Here is a 20,199-nt window from a genome sequence, read left to right on the forward strand (position 1 = left end):
CTAAAGCATGTGTGCTTTTGTATGTTTTTAAAGTTGAATACAAAAACAAAACTGGTCCCACAATGCTGTAAGTGCCTCTAGCATTGGAATAGATTTGCAGTTCGGAAACAAATTTCACCTGTTGACACTGAAAAAGTAGAAAAATATGTGTCATGCTTTACATATTTGTACCACCGTGCTATGGCGAAATAATATGATTATCATTCTGTGCTCCATCTTTCCTTATTGCTTCCTGTCAAACAGACAAACACACTGTACTGACATTGAACTAAAGTGGGTCATCAGTCCGATATTGCCCACTTAGCTAGCGGATCCCCATTTGATGTGTTCAGCTCACATTAGTTAAACAAGTAGGCGTTTGAGAAAGGTGACCTCATGAGATCATAGGGGAATTAAAAGGCGTATCGTTTTACAATATCCCAACGCAAAAAAAAAGGAAGGTGCTTCTGGTTTCACTGAAGAAAAGACATACAACTGTAAAAAGCAGACGCATTTAAGTTGGCATTTATTCGTTCACTGTGAAAAAAGCTATGATGAAAAAATAGTGAACGGAAAGTTTGTAGTGAAGATGGCAACAACACCACCATACATATATTTGCGTGTCATTTTACACCATGTATTCTGTACTGACCGCAACATTAACACACACACGTTATATACAATATACGTACATATACATATATTGTTCATAAATTAAGGGCAACATGCCAATCAACTAATTAATGTGCAGAGGTGTTGTTGTATTATCCGCATAAGATGATTTCAGCACAAGAGCAGAGAAATGTGACCCATGTCAGAAGAAACGGAGTCCAGCAAGATACAGCCAGATGATAGTGACCCTGCAAGACAAGAATAATGTGCCCAGAGGCAAAATAAATGAAAAGCGATGCGGCTTCATGGTGACGTTACACCATAAATAATCAAATAGCCCATTCTTAAGGAATAAAAGAAGCGTGAATATGTATCATGGTTTGTTCTGAGCCCCTCACTCAGCCAGCAGCCATATTCATCCCAGCTTCCATAATGTTCTTAATAAGCGTCACCCAGCGTTTTCTCCGAATAATCAATGTGAATAATCGATGACAACGCTTTAAGGGAAATTCCACTGTCAGATATGTTTGAACTGTTACCATGAATCTGTGATCCCACTGCATCCCATGAATTAATATGTAATAATATGCCGCAATTTCCTACATTTTCTCAACCAAAAGCTTGTACTTATTCTACTTGCAGTTATTAGAAGTGAAAACTTCACGACATAATATGAATTCATTAAATCACAATGTCAGGGTTGCTATGGTGTTCTTGTCATGTCAGTGGCATATTGTTTCATATATACACAAATCAAATGATGACAAAGGGACTGAAAATGTGTAATGATAAACAGAATTACAAAATAGATATTCAAAGGATTAAGTAAACATTGCATTAGTGTCCATGCAAATTCCCAAGACCTCTAGGGACGTATAATCTGCATATATAAAGACACCTATGAGGCAGGAGCTTACCAACTGATTCATTAAAAGGATATGACGACTTAAGGCTTGATTTACAGCTTACAATTATTTATTTACTAGCACAAATATATATATATATATAAGCAATGTACCAAAAACCAACTTAATCACATCCACATTCCTTTTTCCAAGCATACGTTAATTACATGTTGAATTAAGTAAATTTTATTGTACAACCATTTATTTAAATCTTTCAGTCACAGTTCTGTGTGTGTGTGTGTGTGTGTGTGTGTGTGTGTGTGTGTGTGTGTGTGTGTGTGTGTGTGTGTGTGTGTGTGTGTGTGTGTGTCAGTCTTTTAAAAGAAGTTGTTGGAGAGTCAACAGTTTCTGGAAGAAAATGAGCAGTTCAAAATGTAAGCTTATGCATTATTATGTATTATTGTTATTATCACATTCCCACATTCTTCTTCTCGCTGTCATCATCTGCAATACTGTGCCGCAAAAGCAATGCACCAATTTTGTGAAAAAAATAAAACACACAATGGCACTGACTATTCAACAACATTATCATTTAAAGTAGTTGTCACATCAGTGTTCTGTTTGACAAGTGGCTTGTGGATTCACTGCGATAGATTGCAAATGGCTCTGCGGTACCAAGACTTTGCAAGCTGCTTTTATAATATGTTGAATGGAATCCAACTGCTGCCTGTAGCAGAAGAACTTTCGACACATTTTCAGTTATACAAAAATGTAAAATGGTTGGCAGAAATTTCAAAATCGTGAGTAAACAAAAGTTCATAATTATTTTAAAAGAAGTGATTTTTGCATCGTTTTCCATTACTCAACAAGGCTTTTCCTAATTTAGGGATTTGAGTATTGATGGACCATTTGTGATTCTGCAACACAGGGTTCCACAACGAAATGCAGATGTAGTCTAGTCCATTAAGCCTACAAAATATGACAAAAAAAAACAAAAAAACACACAAACAGTAGTGCATTTGTGTTGTGCATTTTATTAAAAAATTGCATCAGGAGGAATACAAACAGTAGCAACAAAACACTGGTAATTCTTATATCTTAACATATAGAAATCAACATCAGACAAACACTGTCCAACAACTACTAGCCGTACAATTACGGTGTGTTATTTTGTACAACGTTCTATCATCCGAACGAATGCGATGAATCCACATGAATGCATTAAAATCTCTGCTTTTTTCCAATAAAGTCTTTGCATTCAGGAACATGTCTATCTAAGAACAAGAAAAAATACAGGCTTTTGTCAAAATGTTTTCTCAACATGATGCTTGAACAGTTTCTGATTTGTTGCCGTCTCCGGCCCATCCCCAGAGGTCTGATTAAATTATAGCCAGCAAACCTTGTTGAGGAGAAAACATAAAGCTGCAGTGAACTGATGCCCCCACGTCCTCCTTTTTCTTTATTTGATGCGGCTACAAATATGCTTTCCCACCTTTTCAGGAAATTGCGTTTATAATAAGGACTTTTTTTCTTAACAGGCTTGGAGGAAAACCTCTTTTGGTGCTTTTAAAGATCACATCTCAGCTCAGATACAGGATTACTGGCGCAGAATTAGGATTAGACATGGGCCAAATATGTTCTGTACGCTGGCTCAGAACGTGGCTAAGAACTTTGAGATGTAAATTCAGGTTTGACTACACTTGTAGCAGCAAGAGAATCAAACTGTAAAGACCAAAAAAAACATACCTTTCAGTGCTTCTCACTTATTAAACGTGATTATTGTGAGATCTCAGTGGCACAGTACAAAGGATACTAACACAAAGGAACTGGATTACATGATTTGTTTCACAGCTCAGCAGTTATTGTCTGTAGCAATGATTTAAAGGATACGTTTGACATCAAATCATGAACCGTCAGAAGTTGACATACATGTTGTTATTTCAGTATACCTGCCTGCCAATGTGACCCATGTCAGATTGACGAGGGCATGAAGAGAGGACTTCTTGTAAGCTAGTATGTCCTCTTTAAGTTATGTGCCTCTTTGAAGCCCCCAAGGCTCGGAAGGCCAGGAGGGGGATCAAAGCACATAACTGAATAATTTGTCCAGCATGCCTGTCAGGTTTAATAAGATCTAAGCCATTTCATCTACAAACAAAACAACAAAGGTGACGCAGAGTGAAAAAAGCTATAATGAAAAAAAGTGTGACATGCTTCTCACTGCAGTCTTTAATCAGATGTTTCCGTTGCCACCGAACATAATGTCAGTGTTCTGCAATTCTGCAACGGTGCATGGAGATTCCTAGAGGTTATTACTTCAGAGCGCTTTCAAGCTGTTTTCCTCCTGTCATATAAAGGAACATTTATTTCCTTATGCGTTCCATAATTAAACACATGGTCCTAGCAGACCTTTTGAAATTGATCATTATTAATTGTTTATGGATACATTGGGCTGGGGGTGAATTGCAGGAGGTAAGAATCTCATATATGGTGACACATTTGAGTGAATGTAGACTTCATATATTCTGTGGTTCAATAATTACTCATTAACATTCGTTTATCATTTCATGTCAGGATCATTTACTCACTCCTGGATGACACAAATGGCCTCAGAGCATGATGCGAGAGGATGTTACTGGTCCTGCTGTTTCCACCAGGAGTTCTGGTTTTAAGGGCCATTTCTCAGAAGAAGGTTATTGATGGTGTTGCTGTTAATGTGAGAGTTGCAAGCAGCTACCGAGCGCCTTAAATGAGCATTGTATCACAATTAGCCTTTTCTATTCTTTGTAATTCACCAACACAACCAAGTGGGGATGCCAATCGTTATTTAATTATCAGTTCACCAACGATAATAATTTGGTGCTCTCAACTTGATACAGAGAAATGAGTCATTGTAGGTTTATTACATTGATCAAACCAGTCATTTACTTATGTACCTATTATGGGCCAGTTCTGTGCTTGAACAAAACACTGATATTATGGAAAAACATTCACTTTGTGATGCAGCTGAGCTTTTCTCAAATACGGCTCCTAAAAATGGATCCGTACATCATTATTTTTCAGGCAGCAACTGATAATGGTTAAATAGTTCCAGCATTTTTATGTGAGGGTCCTGATTTAATTATCTCTTCATTGTAGATTTGTACAGAGATTCAAATTACCCCCAATAGAGTGATCACATTCTGCCCTACTGCTGTATGTGAGGAATCAGCTCTGAGCCTTGCTACTGTACTAGTGCTGTGCTTCCTGTGTCCGTAACCTTAATTTGTCTTTAAGTGTTATTTGACTGTAAATTAAATTTGGGACCACAGAATAAATCTACAGTAGATCATACATTATTAAAAGTAGACAGTAAGAGTGGTGGTACAGTGATAACTGCCACAGTGAATTAAGTCTTACAACTGAATATTGCGGTGCTTGCTGTAAAAAAAAAGAAAAAAGAAGCTATATACGGTCTTATGGCATGTTTTAGTTATAGGAATGCTAATTGAATTGAAACTACATACTGCAATCAGCAGCACACTCTTTTCTCACATACAAATTATTTTCCAGCATCCAATTGAATAGAAATTCAGCAAAATTACAACCTTCTCATGTGCAGCCCAATCTATTGCTGACGCTACTGAACTGTCAGAGTAAAAAAATGTCGACATGCTTTCATGTGAATTTTGATTTTATAACCAAACTAATTATATTTTAAATGTTTATGGTGTATCAGTTACCCGGCAGCAGATGGTAGCCTAAAGTATACAGTTTATAACACCTTCTGTTAGTATGTGTAAGCTGTTGCCATGCAGTGTGTAGCTTGATTGAACAAGCTAATTAAGGTGTTGTTTATCTTTTAATTGTATTTTAATAGTACCTTTGCCCATTAGTTAACTTGCCAGCTAGTTAATTCAGCACCTTGTGCATTTCACATGGATTTATTTAGCAAATGAATGGGTATGTCTGCTTATGATGTGGTAAAAGATGTTTCTATCTGCACATGATGACATGATTAATAACGAGTGAGCAAATAACCCCTCTGTTTGGATTGTATTCCTGTTAGTCCTTGTTAATTTGCATGCATTCCTTTTACTTCCCATGGAAACTTTCCACCTAGAATAGTCCCAGAAACTCCTTACGTATATCTGACTGCATGTTGGTAAAAAGAAAGAAAGAGACGTTTTGTTTTTTATCCCCAAGAGTAAATGTAACTCCTGCAGTAATACAGATGAAATGTGAGGGCAAACTAAGCAGCTACTAAGGGCCCAGTGGCAACCAGAGCACGATATGTCCCCAAGAGAGCTTGACACTGTGCCAGGCAGCCATATGCTCAGTAAGCAAGTTGCATAAGCCCCCCCCCCTTCATGTCAAAGCAGGTGTCAGCGGATATCGCCAAAGAGAAAAGAAAACACCATGAGAGTGAATTGCGGAGACGGGAGTTGACGTTCTAACTTGCTCCTCCGTCTGTGTTACAAACCTAGATGGGTAGTGCCTCTTTCCATCCGTCTGTGTCTTGCCAGCCTTTTCAAGGTTGTGTTTTGTGACTTACTGACTGACATAACAAAGAGTCAAATACAACAATATAATGTTTGATTAAATCAAAATGCAACAATGCTTATCAACGCGGAAAAAATATAAGCACGTTGCGCGTGAATCTGCTCATGCAATGGAATTTAACTTGAGTTGCAACCTCCAGTCCAGACAATATGTATCACCCCTCATCTGTGCACACAATTTTAAATTGAGATAATGATTATCTCATCTCTCGATCAAGGTTTGGTTACAAATCTGGACTGATGCAAGATGGAAAGCAATGGAGTGACATTGACAAAATATTTAATTTAAAATGTTAATTAGCCGGGCATAATCTGGATGCACAGCTCTCAGTTAATAATTACCATCAAGCAGCTTAGTCAGCCAAGCCATAGAAGAAATTGTATTCTATGTTTGAAGATGTATTTAGGAAAATCGGAGGGAGACTGGTGTAGCTGATCAAATTAATAATAGTATGTGTGTATATATATATATATATATACTTGATGAACCAGAGTAGATTCTGGATCATCAGCCAGAATGAACATAGTCTCGGCAGTCTTTCCTCAGATCTGAGGTCAGGATTTGAGGTAATCAGATTATGTATTTATTTATTCATGGCAGTATTTTCTGGAATAGTCTGTGTGTTAGCCTGAAGAAGAGGGCTGAAGTTCTGGTGAGTCAAACCTATGACTCAACAGCCTCCTGAGTCACAGTGTGACCATGGCCAAAAAAATGCAGGCTGTGACACCATCTCTTTATTTCATCATTAGTGGCAACAATGACATCAAAAGGTCAATGATCATCGGAACAAAGGACGGGGCCCCAATTAACACGAGTGTCCGTGTACAGCATACTATCACATCATCCTAACAGAGATACACATCACACCTTCAGCTAACAGTGTTCATACCCAACCCTGTTGTCTTGCTACCTGCCCCCCCTCCACACACACACACGTTTGATTCTCTACTAGTGTCTCCTGTATTATTGAAGATGTGCCCAGCTCAACAGCAGTGCAACAGATAAGCTAATTATGTCAGTGCCAGTGCGAGTGCTCGTTCCACAGCGTCCTGCACAGGGAAGAGTCACAAGCACTTTTAATAAGGCTGGGTGGCTGCTGTTGCCACAAAACACTGTGTCAAGAGATTTATATTATCCAACTAGAAAATGCATTTCCTGCAGAAAATGCGTGTGAATGCTGACAGCGAGAATGAATTGCAAAGCATTGCTGAAAATACTAAAATATTGAAGTGCAAAGGCATTCGAATGCACTACTGAAAAACCTGGAAAGACAGGAACGTAAATCTGGAAGGAATGGTTGCTGAACGTAAATACCTGAAGAAGCTAAAAAGATGCGCAAAAAGACAGAAGCTAAGGTATAACACTGTCACAAGGTATAGATATGAATTAACTGAATACGCTCAAATAAACAATGCTTTGTACTTTTAAATGCATAACAAGCGCTTTCAAACATTGCTAGCAGTAAGTTAATACCCAGCTTCTGTTGTCGATGCTCGTTTGAGAGCAGAACATCAGAGCACTACCCTGAAACTGATCTGACAACAGCAGGCAGGTCTGCCTCTTGAGGTCCACAGTCTCAACTGTAAGAATGCAGTGATGAATGTGAAAGTTTGGTTATTTCCTGTCATGGTTTAAATAGTGGCAGAGGACGTTTCTGTGCTTGCAAAACCTGTGCCTGTCAGAATTGAGAGACTTTTTTTTCATTCAAAAGCAATTTAATTTACACATTGGTGCAGAACAAATTGGGTTTTTAGTAAAATACTGGTGCTTAGCATTTCAAATTTTGTGTGTAGTATTAATATCAGTTTCTTGGCATTCATCTTTGTCATTTATTGTAATTTCGGGTGAATACATTCAACCTTATATACGTCCAACTTTACTGTACAACTTACTTTACATAATTCACATAATTTATAAATTATATTTTGATCAGAGTAGTGATTTCCACATTACATAATACATTTACATACACATAATTCACTGCCCATGAATTTCAGAAAGCTTGTGTATGTTGTGGTGTTGAGTGTATTTCATTTTCCCACATGTGTAGCTTTACTGATGGATTTCTTTTCAATAGAAGGTTGATTGCAACAAACACAAGATGTCTACAGATGATACAAAGTCCAGCAGAAAGTGATACATGCAAAAGACCACAAATGCATTTGCCTCTCTGCTCCATTAGTAACATCAGCATCATTTGACAAGCAGATCAAATTCAGTCAATAATGCAGCTACTACAACAGCTGTAAGACAGTGTGCCGGTGGGTGTCATGTCATCGGACATTAAAACAGACCTCTTAAGTGAGGTGCTCTGATGCTCAAAAATGCTCCCATAAGTTTAATGCAGACCAGGACAACGGATAGGGGCCTGAAAGGGGAAGAGACACTCCATCACATATGGTGCATCAGGAGGAATGGTCACTCAGAGGTAGCTCTTTCAGTTGGCAACGCCGGCCTTGGGTATCAATTCCCACAGCATCAGCACTATACATGTGCATATTTTGTGCGACAGCTGTTGCTACTGCTGCAAATGAAACATATGAGAGGCTCTCTCACTCTGCTTTGGCTCAATGCTGTGCTTTAAAAACAAAGCCAGATCCACCATGGCTTTTGAAACTGTGAAGCATGAATGCAAAAGTGCAGTTCCTTAAATTCAGTAACATCTTCTGGAACTGTTTGTTGAAAGGGCAAGGAGAAAAAATTAAAAAGCAAGGAAAATCCAAAAGGTAACGCCGATGCAGTATTCAGAACTTGAAGAAAGATGACGCGCATGCCTGCCTTCTACTCGCAGTTGTAATACTAATTGTGTGATCATATTAGTTCATTGTTTTGCTCATTTAATCTAATTTGTGTTTTAAAGGTTCAATCCACAGAAATACAAAACATGGAGCTGGAGAAAAACAAAAATGTGTCTTTCCTAAATACAGTATAAAGATACAGATCTAATAAATATGAACATATGACTGAGGTAAATACATAATGTGCTATTCATAGTGTTGTAAAACGAGTTTGGTGAAAACTGCATAGTCATTTTTTGAGGCGACACTAATGTATGAGTAACTATCACCGACCAGGGATGCGCTGATCTGATACACTGGATCACTTATCAGCACAGATGCTGCCTATATCAAGTAGATTGAGTATCGGCCGTGGCACGACCAAACCACGTTAAATGCAGCGTATTTGTCAATGTTATTATAAAATATTTGCTACCAGTTATTCACTTATTCAGTCAAGGTGGGCTGTCAACTCAGCTTTCAATGCCACTGCAATCGCTGGCTTCATGTTACCGTTAAAATGACTAATGCAGTGATTTATACAGATCTTAAAATGAGGGGGAAGTAATGGAACTAGAGGTATGACATTTTTAATATTAATTATAGGATTATTTTTGTTTGTTTTGTCTGTATATACGTTAAAAAGATTGCTTTGTTGTTGCCAGATGTGAAAAGTATTTGCCGACTGAAATATGTATGATTGGTTCATTCACAAAAGTTGCAAAATAAATATCTTATTCCTGTGATCTGATGGCACTGTATTTCTCTTAGAAAGGAAGCTTTTCTCGGGCTGTTTCAAGTGAGGAACCCTAAAGGCTTATTATTCCCACATGTCTGATAAGGAAATTGCCTCTGTGCAATCCAAAACAAGTTATTTTCCTTTATAGCTATTTGATTATTTCTGACTTTTTGGTGGAATATGTCAACTACCATCCCACCTAAGTCATTTATCTCATCTCCTGTGGGATACGATTGTAATATACCGCGGTGATGGTCTCGTAATTGTTAAATGGCTAAATCCATCCAACCATCCATCTATTCATCCATTACCTGGACTGCTTGTTCTGTTCACGGTCTCAGAGGGCTGGATCATATTATACCACACATTGGGGTGGGAGGTGGGGTAACCCTGGACTGGCCGCCCGAGTATCACAAGAACAAAGCATGAAAATGGTCAAAATCTCTGCATGCCATTAGAGGTGACACGTGAGTAACATCTCCAGACAGAAGCATTGTTCTAGAGCCTACCTACACTTGCAAGCACACACACACACACAGACACACACACTTTTTCCAGAGCCAGCATGACAGCTTGGTCCTGTGATGCAGAAAGTGATAAGCTCATCTCCAAGTCTCTGCGGTACTGGGGGAAAGAGAGAAAATGAGAAAGAAGGAAATGAGACCAGTGGAGCCAGCAAATATGAGGGAGATGGGGGTAAGACAGGGAAAAGAAATACATAAATGGAGAAGACATCACATTTAGGCTTGCAGACCTGAGCCCAAATGAGAGGACAATGTAGATGAGTAAATGATCCTCATTTGGACTCTAGCATGTAATCACAGAGTAGCCATTTGCGGAGAAATACAATTCCAAGTCTGCTATTTAGAATAAGAAAACAGAAACATTTGGCGCATAATGAAAGACCCGTAATCTGGGACCTAACTGCTGATGTGTCAGCAGAAATATATGTATGATCATAAATAATCTTTAGCTAATGCTTTACCAACCCCACCATCATCCCCCCCCCTTACTCCACACCCCGTTCCACACCCCATAGCTCTGCACCGCCGACCAATTTCCTACACCATCGATTGGTGGTCAATTTCAGCCAGGGAGAGAGAGGCAACTCTTCTTCCCTATGGATTTTCACGTCACAACGATGACTGACTGCAAATAACCACTCGCCAATCATGTCCCACTTTCCGAGTGACCTTTCCCCAACATTCACACTTAGTACTCTAACGCGATAATGTGTTTTATGGAAGGTACACAGACTTTGTTTGGCAATGCATTCAAACTGTGTTTTGGGTGAAAAGTGTGAATTGTGTTTGGTTAACACTGCATTTAACTATCAGTCATCAGATCAGCACTAGAATGACTGTGGGAGTATGTGTGTTCATGCGTTTGTGGTGTGTTTGGACTACGATTCCTTTTCGGTGGCTCAGCTTTTGTCCTCTTGCCATTGAATATTTGTCTATAGACACTACAGCCATAGGTTTACACAACACATACACTCAAAAGGCATGCGTGCTCCATTTCCCAGACATACGGTAAACCTGCATTGAAAAAACAGATTTTTAGAGCCAGCTGCAGTTGATTAAAAAAAATAGTTATTACTTTTTATTGCATTTTTTTTTTTATTTACAGTGTGATTTTTGAAGTGCCGATTAAACTCTTTCACTTCCCCATTCCGACCATAGATCCATTTTTGGTATTTTTTGGAGGGAACAGAGAATCTTTAGTGGAATATAATAGTTAAACAGAACTTGTCACATTGAAGTGGTATTGACCATCTGAAAGCTGGGAATTGTGCAAATTGTGCATTGTGCAACAGTGTCTCACAATGAAATGCTGTTTGTAGTCCCATTTTATCAGAAAATACATGGAAAAAAACTAAATCAAAACCAAATTATATGGTGAAGGGTGCAAAATGAATTAAGGAATCTCACAGTATTGGGAATAAGCTGTGTTTAAGTCTGTTGGTAAAAAAAATGATGACAACTCGAGAATTGATCAAAATGATCAAATTCCCTACTAATACAGACAAACATAGGTCAACAAGAATTTAAAGATCACCACAGAAATAAAAAAAAAATGACACATTGAGATTACTGTTAAAAAATGCATTTTCAGCGAATAAATGGTAAGTACATGTTCTATACATTTCTTAGAAACCTCTATTGTCAATATATACAGTGAAGCAATGCATTTTGTGATTGCCCTATCTGTAGTTTGTGGTTTTAAAGTTTCATGAGGCTGTGATTATCCTAGAGGTTCACTATAAAGTTAGGTCAAATTTTAAAAAAGAGTTCTCACTACAATGAAATGGATACTTTGGGATTAATTTCATCCCAAAAGATTACAAACTGAGTCTAAAATGTCCTGCCATATCCAATATGTGTAATTTGAAGACTGTTTAAGGACCCCAGTCTGCAGAAAAACAAAATGTTTTGAATAAGTGGAATTAACACATTTATATTGTCTTTTGCATCAAACTTCATGGAATTACCCTAAAGTAAGCATGCCTGTAAAAGGGAGATATATGGGTACCCAAAAAATCAATTTTCATTCAGATATCTTGAGGTACACACTTACGTGTACCTGGGTTCTTCACGTTATCAGTGTAGTTTATTTTTCCATTGCAGGTTCTTTTGCCTCAGCCTCCTTCCTCAGTTTTTGTTCCCGATCAGTTTTGTACCAGCTTTTGTCATTAAAGCATGCTTTTGTTTAATTTTATCTGTCTGCCTCCTTGTCTGCATTTGGGTGTTTTTTTGTATTTGGCATCTGTAACAGTACAACCTGACCAGAACAGACCCAGTGGAATTTTTTGATCAGGAACTCTATGAACTTTCCTACGCCTTCTTCTGTGTATGAGGAGCATGGAAAAGAGCCTACGGACTACTAGCTTCCAGTATGCCCCCCAGTCTGCTAGCTTGCAGTCCACTTGTTCCCAGCCAGCTAGCCTACAGGCCATTAGCTTCCAGTATGCCCCCCAGTCTGCAGGCCTGCAGTCCACTTGTTCCCAGCCAAATAGCCTCCAGCCCATTAGCTTCCAGGCTGCCCCCCAGTCTGCTAGCCTGCAATTCACTTGTTCCCAGCCAGCTAGCCTCCAGCCCACTAGCTTCCAGTCTGCCCCCAAGCCTGCTGGCATCCTGTCCACTAGTTCCCAGCCAGCTAGCCTCCAGCCCACTAGCTTGCAGTCTGCCCCCGAGTCTGCTGGCATCCAGTCCACTAGCTTCCAGTCTGCCCCAGAGTTTTCGGGCAGCTAGCCTCTCGAGAAAGCAAGGGTTGATCCTTAAGTCCCAGCAACTAGGAGTCTCTGCTGCCCTGCCACCCAGGGGATCAGCTGTTCATTTTACCTGCGTGCCTCCTTGTTCGCTTGTGAGTCCTATTTTATATTACGCGTATCCCATGACATTTATTTATCCTCCTTCACAATAATGTAGCATGAGATGGCTAATTAATAATGGTCATGCATAACAACAATGGTTCGGACATTGAGAGAAAACCTAGCTAGTCGCACTTGCCACTAAAAGGGCTAAAGAAAGCAATATGGTATTTTTGTGAGAAATGAAAAATCAATGTTAACAGTGATACGTATTATCAACTTATTATTATTATTATTATAAACACACGTTTTGCAATGATCCCTTAAAATGTGGTTATTAAACACATGTGGCAAAGAGATGTAATGGAGGCAGGATATTTTACAGTTTAGCCAAACATAGCCTAAATATTAATTTATGTTAATTGCACTTTTGCATTCATTTATATCTAATATTTATGTGCACTAATTTTACTTCAGCTCATTGTGAGGAGTCTCTCTCCTGTCCTCTCCTGTGTTTCCCTGAGAGTGCAGCTTGGTGCTCACCGTTAGTGTGAGAGAGCAGAGACTCATTCAATAAAGGTCACCTGAAAGAATTTACATGCAGGCTGAAATTTAACTGTGGTGCTGGGGTCGCAGTGACTCAAAACCAAGCAACAGTAGAAGAGCTATGAGTAAGGGAAAGTCCGCTAGTCGCTAGGCTAATTTATGTAGTTTAAAATGTCATAGGCGTAAGCTAATGGAGTCACAGCAACAGGGCCATGGTCTTCTGTGTTGTTTAACATTAAAAGCAGGTTGTGAGGTTATTGTAAGTGGTAATGCACTCTGCTGGTCAAACTGTGCAACGACACCATTTCTGAAGCATTCCAGCAGCACTTACCATAATAGATTCTTCAAAAATTGCCGTTTTATTACAGCCAGCATACATGCATTGATATGAGGCTAATATTGGCCGATTAAATTGCCTAAGTGTCTTAAATGGCAGAGAAATTAATATTTGCTCTGGCTTTTAAGTGCACAAGAAAAGGTGGATGGGGTTGGCCATCTCTCGCCTTCAGTTCTTTTCGGTAGGGTTTCAGTAAAAGTGCCACATTTGTATGCATGTGTCATAGTTTGGTTTGTTTGAGTTGGATTGTATGACTGCCTATCTCTGTGTGTGATGCCTAAGATATCATGCTCACCCCCACCCCTTGAAGCTTTGGACTACTGCTGGGTTTATTTCTCTCTCCCTTGTCATCGACATTTACTATAATGGCTGTGTGTTCTTATTTTTCTTGGGTTGCTTATGTGAGAGCATTGCAATTGATTTGGGTAGATGACAGATGATTCAAGTTTTCACCCGACCCTGTGACTGGATAGAACGTTGGTTGTAATGAAAACTGCTTTTAGAGTCTGCTTTTGAAGTGTTCTCTGCCCTGAGATGTACTACCATTGCTGAGCCAAATCAATGAGTGTCCTTTGGTAGACGGGGCTATACGTCCCTCCTAGGAGGCATCTAAGGCTCATAGTGTCCTCACTGACTGTTCAAGCTAAATCTGATTTGTTTTTTTTGGGGGGTAAACCAGTCAGTCTTTCATATAATTTATATAATTTGATTTTAGGTAGAATAACTTTTTATTTTTTAAGTTTCTTACTATTTTACTGTGATTTAGTTTGAATAATAATAACTAATACATAAATCAATATTTCACTTTGCTTATTAAGAACATTTGTGTTGTTGATGTTAAAGAACTTATTGTATAAAATAAATGAAATAGAAACATTTATTGTGAGTGGTTGCCAAAAACAACCATCAGTGAAACCTCTTGCATCAAGCTCAAGTTTTGTATAAGGAGCATGGGAGTGATGCTTTGCAGTTTCTGCTGAAGGGCATGCAATTCTTTTTTTCAGTTGCTTTGATGTAGAAGTTTTCATCATGCCTCTCTTAAAAACTTGAGAAAAGATAGCAAAGTGGTTTGAGACTAAAATTTTAAATGCTAAAATATAAGCCAAGTAAAAAGGTTAATGACAAGTGTAACTTGAAAGTCTGAAATTATGGATCCCTCTTCAGGTTCACAGCCCTATATAATTTTGTTTAGACCTATTGTTAGAAAATGTCTTTGTGGCAAGTACTTTATGAAGGTGTAGAGATTAGAGAAACCGATTCAGAAAGAGTGGATACAAAAGTGAAGACTTGGAAATGGCATTGTGGTCATTTATACTGCTTGTTGATTTAACTGGAAACCAGAAGAAAATGTCCTAGAAGAACGACGTCCTTTGTGTTGTTCTGGCTCGGCCATTAGCACTTTCAGATCATGAAGACAAAAAGTTAAAATGTGAACAATGGCAATTGAGCCACCATCCCTCTTTTCCACTGCACACAGTACAGTTCAATTGGCATATCCATTCCCCACCATGGTCCATCATTTTGTAATGAACACCCACAAGTCTAAAAATACTCCAGCATTGGAAGGGTTTTCCCAAACAGCTGTGGGCAACCCATTAACATGATAAGGGCCTGATTAAAGATGTGATTATAGGCTCAACAAGCAGTGTCTGAGACCAGATGCATTGGAAGACATGGCTCCGATCACTGAACATCTTTTGAAAGATGGAATGTAACACTCCACTTTTTCTGGTGAAAAAGGCTAATGGCAAATCCCGGTGACCTGTTTGTGATCTACACCCTGTAAATGACAATGTGTTTGCTCAAGCACATGTTGTACCCAGCATAGTCATACTTTTTTCATCTGTGCCTGGCAATGCAAAGTGGTTCACTGTGATAGATTTCGCTAATGCTTTCAATTTAATTCCAGTTCAAAAATATATGTGAACCCTGCTAAAATATTTGACTTCACAGGGATATAAATTGATGCTATAGAAACAGATGCTGATAAAACAACAAATGCACTATTTACAACAATGACATCTCTTCTTTTAACAGTGTGTAACCTGTTTTTATTATATTCACTGTGTTTAGATGGTGTTTCGATGCTAATTTCTTAACTTAATTTTATTTCCGAATCTATGCCAGGGCTCCAGACTAACTGCTGGGCCCACCACACACAGGCTGTGTTTCTAGTGCTTTTTTTAACGTTTCGGATTCAGATTTGTTCACACATACACACCTTTAAGCCCACATACATCCTGTATCACCAGTCTTACAGTTTCTGTTCTTTCAGGAGGTGGGCTCAACCTGTCACTTCATTCGTTTCATCTTTTCCTCGCTCTTCATACTGACTCAATTCCCTTCCTCCATTTCCCTTCACACAATCTGTCTCTCACCTCACTTTCTTTCTCCTTTTCTTTCTCTTGCTATGTGAACCTATATACCTAATACAGGTATATATATATATATATATATATATATATATATATATATATATATATATATATACCTGTATTTATTTCCATGACAGACTCATAAGAATCTATCTGGAACACACACCTTTAAAGTCTGCATGATTGAGTGTAAAGAGCCGTTTGCTCTTTAACCTGCGCAGATGATTTAGGAGGGCTGGTCACACTCTGATTTCATTAAAAACGTTTCACCTATTCCCTTGCTTCATTAAAGAATGAGGGAGGTAAGTTAAAGATAGCACTATGCTAATAGGTTGCATGTGAGACAGGGAAAGAGCGAGGTAGACGCATGGAAAATGGGTGGGGGTGAGAAAGGTGGGTAATCAAGGCAGGATTCAGAAGTCATTAAGGTTAGTTAAGATGAGGTCTCACATTGCCACTGTGACAACTGGGTCATCAGTGCAAAGCTGTGAACAACAGGGAGAAAAGACGTGTGTGTGTGTGTTTAGGAAGCGCAACGGATGCTGGCATTCTGACGACAAGGCGTTTTCAAGTGAGGTTAAGCAGATTGGTGGTAGCATCCTCGAGCAGCTGTACACATGCTGTAACGGGTCAAGCAGGTGCTTAGTGCATGAAGTTCTCTTTCAACAGTTTTCTCAAGGGCTTCATGACGAGGGAAGTGGGCAACAGGCATGAATTCATTAAAAACCTTGGGATGATCATTTATACCCACTTGGATAACTATCAACTGCTTCCAGCTTATTGACACCATCTGCTGGTTGAGTGACAACTGAACCTTATTGTGGAAGATGGGGGCTTAGTGTTCTGAACAGGAGAAGAGCAGGCGGCTACTAATATTGCCAGGCCAGTTCACTTCACTTCTAAAATTACACAACTGTAGAACCTAAAACTGATTAAATTCAAGCTCTTTTTCAAGATATCGAGACTCACCCTCAGTGTTGCTTTGTTTTTCAGACCCAACAATGTTTTTTTAGACTATCCCAGGCACACAAAAAAATCGTTAGTTATTTTCCTCTACTTTCTTCGCCCTCTTAATTTAACTTTTTAAATCACTTTTTTATAGTGAGTTTAGTTCTGAGAGATTGCCCTCTCAAAAAGCCCTCCTTTTGTGTTCTCTTGTGTCTGGTTGGGCTGGTGAAAGCTCCTTAGCATTTTCTTCCCAATAAACTCTCATTAAAATCCCCAGGTACTAGGATGGGAGTATCAAGAGGTACAGTTAGCAACTTCTGGGTCACCTTAAATATAGACTCCGAGGCTTTATTCTCATTTGGTCTCGGTAGATATACACTGCAGAGACAAATATTTGGGAGAATTTATGGGGAAGGTAGAAGAAGAATTAAAAAAAATAAATGGTAGACTGCAAAACCATGTCATGGTCAATTGACAAGACGTTCCTCTGTTTGGTTTCTGATGAAAGGATTAAAGATGTAATTTTGGTTTCTGTCTGTCATTTTGTGATGGTGGGCGAGTCTAAATACTACAATACCCACGAGCCCCAACTGCACTTGCTACTCTATGGAGAATAAGCAAGTCAGAGGCACGGATCAAAGCAGCATTTCCAAATGATTGATTGAAGATTGAAACAACATCACAAATGTAGTTGCTGTATTCACCCAAAACTGTATTGTCAGTTTTCTCCAAACCACCTCCACCCGTCATTAGCACCATTAATAACAATTGTATGCTCTGTGAATGGATGTTTTTTGCTGAAATGCACATTTTGGAGTCGTAGTTAACTTTCACCCCAAAGTTTTAATACACACAGGTTTGTACCTTTGAAATGTCAGTACAAAAGACAAATCGGGAGAGTTTCATGCCATTCCAAGAAATGCTGTGAGTGAAGTATTATAGATAAAAAAAAAGAATTGTGAGCGCACCCTTTAGAGTCACCAGATCTCAATCCAACTCATCACCTATAAGAGACGGTCTCCAACACCATCATCGGAAAAACAACACCAAGGGACTATCTTTTGAAACTCTAGTAGAGTTTCAGAGGTTTGCCAAATATGCTAATGAGCACTGAAACTGTTCTAGCAGCTCCTGGTAGACCAACACATAACAAAGACACTTTATGTTGGATTTTACTGTAATTGGTTCCACATTTGAACACCTGTCTTAACATCGTGGACATAAAACACAAGAATGATCAAGAAAGGTTGATTACAATTCTTCAGAAATGGTTAAGTTCGTGCAGCCTATTAGCAGGATTCCATTCTACATTCTACCCTATACCACATACTTCCAGAGAATATGAGCTGAAGCCACACTGTGTAATCAGATATCATTTCAAGTTTATGGTGTTGTACTGACACGTCATTTTTCACAGGTTACTGGCAATATATATAATATATAGAGACAGGGCATTGGTGAGTTTTGATGGAAGAATTTTAATTTCAGTTTACGGTTCTGGTTGGGAGCTATGAAAAAGTTTTACAGTATGAGCTATAAAGGATGCTGCTACTGTGTATTCATAGGAACATCCCTTCATCTGATGGCTTGCAAATGCTGGAGAGTGGAGAATGTATTAAAAATGCATCCGATTCATTCACCAGACTGAGGGCTACCACACTGCTGTCGTTACTGTATCAATTTACAGTGCACTGAAATTATTATGAAGAATGCTGCTGAAATGCATATCTGCATTTGCATCTTAAAAGGCTACTGTGACTTGTGTGTGGACATGTTTGTGTGTCAACCCATTCTCACTCTCAGGTATGCAGGTACCGGCGGCATAGCGAGGATGGGGAGGTTGGTGGTGGACAGATCAAACAAACACTGGACTTTCATCCAGAAGACCACAGTTCATGTCCCGTGGGAAACTAGTGCCCACTTGAAGCTTAGTACCAATGACCATGCTGCGTTATTTGACGCATTGTTGCGGGAATGTGACAAGAGTAGGAAAGATAGAAGAGAGAGGGATGCCATGCAGCTTTATCACTATTATAGTGTCCGTCGTCAAGGTTAACGTATTGTATCACCGATGTCTGCGAAGCTACTGGCCAGAGTTTGAAGCAGGTTTTAATAAAAATGTGTATAAAACCTGGAGGAGAGCTGAACGAAAGTCTTCAAAGGAAAAGGTATTTGCAACTATTTTGATAATAATTAATATTTCCAGTTATTTTTCAAAGCAAAATGACAAATATTCTCTTATGTTTACCTCTCAAATGTGATGATTTGACACACTCTTATAGGCTATGTATGATAGAAGATTTACTATCTTGGGATTTATAATAAAACAAGCAATTTGCATATGTCACCTTAGTCTCTGGGGAATCATATGGGTTTATGATAAAAACAAGCAATTTACATATGTCACCTTGGTCTCTGTGAAATCATAATGGGCATTTTTCACCACTGTGTTTATGCTTAAATTCCAGGGGCCAGATGCATAAAACACTGTGTGGAGATTCATGACAAACACTGTGGGTATGAAAAAGATAGAAATATGTATGCACATTCTTTTCATCAGATTTATAAAGCTTCACGTACACCTGATTGTATTTTATAAATCTCAGTCTTTGAGGAACTGGTCACCCATACACAAGCCTCTTTTCTACACCCATGGGAAGTGATGCATGGCTGTCGGAACACCCTTAAACACATTTACATATCGATACTGCTTCACCACTCTCTAGACCTGTCTGTGATAAGATCAGCAAAGAAAAAGTGCAAATTTGTGTCTCATCTCCAAGGTTCTCCAATAGTACCAGACCAGCTGTCATAATAAAGAGCTGAGGCTATTCGGGCATCTGTACCACTAATCACGTTTCTGCAAACCATCTTTGCAGAAAATCTCAATCATCATTACGCCCATTAGAACACGCTGCTTCTTGTTTTTACTACGGTGCCCATGTGAACAGACAGAGCAGTCACACAGCACATGTAAGTTAATCCATAAATTACCAGAAATGGCTTTTATGACACAACAGTGAAACTGGGAACGAAACTAGAACCAGTGCTTCCATCTGTTAACATACATCCACTCTCCTCCCTAAAACAACTGTTGCTATTGTAGCCACTGCCTGACAGTGAAAAATAAGAGGGGTGCTTAGAGCTCGAGGCTAAAACAGCAAGTTACCTTCGTTACCAAGCCGATTGCAG

The sequence above is a fragment of the Eutrigla gurnardus genome, assembly GCF_963514095.1.
Source record: "Eutrigla gurnardus genome assembly, chromosome: 3".
Taxonomy (NCBI): Eukaryota; Metazoa; Chordata; class Actinopteri; order Perciformes; family Triglidae; genus Eutrigla; species Eutrigla gurnardus.